The sequence below is a fragment of the Malurus melanocephalus genome, unplaced genomic scaffold (genome assembly GCF_030028575.1).
Source record: "Malurus melanocephalus ecotype Western Australia unplaced genomic scaffold, MMel_1.1 scaffold_184, whole genome shotgun sequence".
Classification (NCBI taxonomy): Eukaryota; Metazoa; Chordata; class Aves; order Passeriformes; family Maluridae; genus Malurus; species Malurus melanocephalus.
Genome location: NW_026623416.1, coordinates 1,322,739 through 1,325,127, shown reverse-complemented (window position 1 = coordinate 1,325,127; position 2,389 = coordinate 1,322,739).

Here is a 2,389-nt window from a genome sequence, read left to right as displayed (position 1 = left end):
AAGGGACAAAAATTCTACCAACCAAGTGCTATGGAAGAAGGAAATTGCAGAAGACTTCGTCGTGAGAGAGGAAGACAGAGTTCTTCCTTTCTTCAGTGCAGCAGTTTGGGGAAGAAAGGAAAGCCAATGGGAACATGGTGGACCTCTGATGTCTGTCTCCTCCTCGCAGCAGACAAAGTGGGTAGATTTAGAATATTTTCTTTCACTGGTTCAGCTTTGCCTGAGGTCTGTGGACTGGCCAAGTCACTTCCACGCCTCCCTGAAGGTCACCAACTGTCTCCCCAGGGATTGTCTGAACTCAGACTAAAACCGAGTTGAACCGTTCCAGAAGATAACTTCCAGAAGTTCTGGAAGGATTGCTACTGCGGTCCAGGGAAAGGAACATCTTGCTTAAGCCAACAAAAACTAAACTAGACAAAGAAACAGTAACTTGTCCATACCCAAAAGGTGCACATAGGAGTGAGGTTTTGAACAAAGCCCAGCCAGAGCTCCCCCAGCTCCYRCCCCTCTCCTGKACTCACCTTAAAGCTTCAGGACCTRTTTCTGGGCATAAAGTAGACCATCAGGAATAGAGTATCATCATAAAATCGTTCCAAGACAAGAAYCTGCTTTTTCTTCATCAGATCCTGGAATCTCAGCATTTCATAGAATCATAGAATGGTTTGGGTTGGAAATACCTTAAAAATCACCTAGTTCCAACCCTCTAGCCTGGGTTGCTCAAAGCCTCATCCAATTTTACCTTGAACACTTGCAGAGATGGGGCATCCACAACACTTCAGGGCAACCYGTTCCAGTGCCTCATCACCCTCATGGTAAAGAATATCTTTTTAATATCTAATCTTAACMTATTCTCTAAATTTGAAGCCATTCTCCTTTGTCCTCTCACTGCATGATCTTGTAAAAAGCCCTTCTCCAGGTTTCCTGTAGGCTGCTTTTAGGTACTGGAAGGTTCTGWAAGGTCTCCCTGGAGACTTCTCCAGRGCTCAGAAATGAAACCCTCTCAGTCTGTCTTCATAGAGGAGGTGCCCCAGCCCTCTGGTCATCTTTGTGCCTCTACTGGAGTAATTTCAACAAGCCAAATTCTTTCTTTTCTTGGAAGTTTTGTGTTGCGTGAGTCTAATGGTTGAGTGGCATTTTGCTGCTAGCCAAACTGAGGAGTGTTCTKCTGCCCAATAGCTCAGAACCATGAATTTGAATCCGCAGTCAGATCTTGCAGGAAGTAAGCTGGGAATGGGGATGTCTTTCACTCAGGGAATCATGATTGCTTCCACCTTCTCTCTGTAGGCCACAAGACAGAGAGGGCTTTTCTYCTAGCAAGAAAAGTTAAGGAGCTCAGGTACATTTTAGACTTTGGAAATAAAAGGCTGTTGGAGAACACACAATTTCAGACCAGGATTCATTTATTAGAGAGCTGAGTTGTTAGAAACAGTCTTTTGCAAACATTTTCACTTATTACTTGTATAAAGCCTGTGCTTCCTAACAGAGAAGAAATGGTACTTTTTGCAAATTGTTTCATTATCTGCTTCCTAAAAACAGGCATGTCACCATATATTTAAATGCCTGTCTTCCAGAGGAAGAAAGCCTCTGAAAAAGAAGAGATAATCCTATTTAGAACTGTAGTGCTGGTTTGAACATCTTGTGCATTACGGTTTTCAAAAKAATATGGTTTATATGTTCAAGAGATGCAACATTTTGGACTGAGTTTTAAGACAAATGGAGAATTTTAAATGTTGGCATTCTTGTGGGAGTTTTTGGCATGCAAGCTGCCTCAGAGAGTAACGATAATCAATAGTCATCTTGGTATATGTTTTTTAATTTGGTCCTTTCTGGGTTATTTTCACTATTATTTGCCTTCCACCCCCAGTGTAGAGTCCTTTCTTATAGATGCTTCTGGTTGGTCTTACTCCAGAATATATCTTTCAGCTGGCCATAATTTCCATTGGGGCACAATTTCAGTATGTCAACCCCAAAAACTGATCCAACATTTTCACCCTGTTGTGCCGGTCTGTTTTCCCCTACAGATTGTTTTTACATCTGGGCTCTTTCTCCCTGAGTACAGGTCAGTCAGAGAGCTCCTGCCATAGCATAGTAGCCAAAGAAGAAACTGAAATGTGGAGTGAAACATGCAGCACGCATAAGAAGCTTCACCCATGGAGTATTCAAGAAACTTTTCCACTAGATCTATGTCTCCAAGGAGCAACACAGAAATGTTCCCCAAAATTCAGACTTTGGCTAAAACAGCCCCTTCTCATTTTTGCAKGGATTTACATGATCATGTAATTGCAGCAAAACACAGTGTCGTTAGTTAACTTGCCTACACCAGGAGTTGGTGTATTCTCTGCTCTGAATAAACCTGATTGGTCTGCTCACCGCTTGCAGAGGAAGCRGC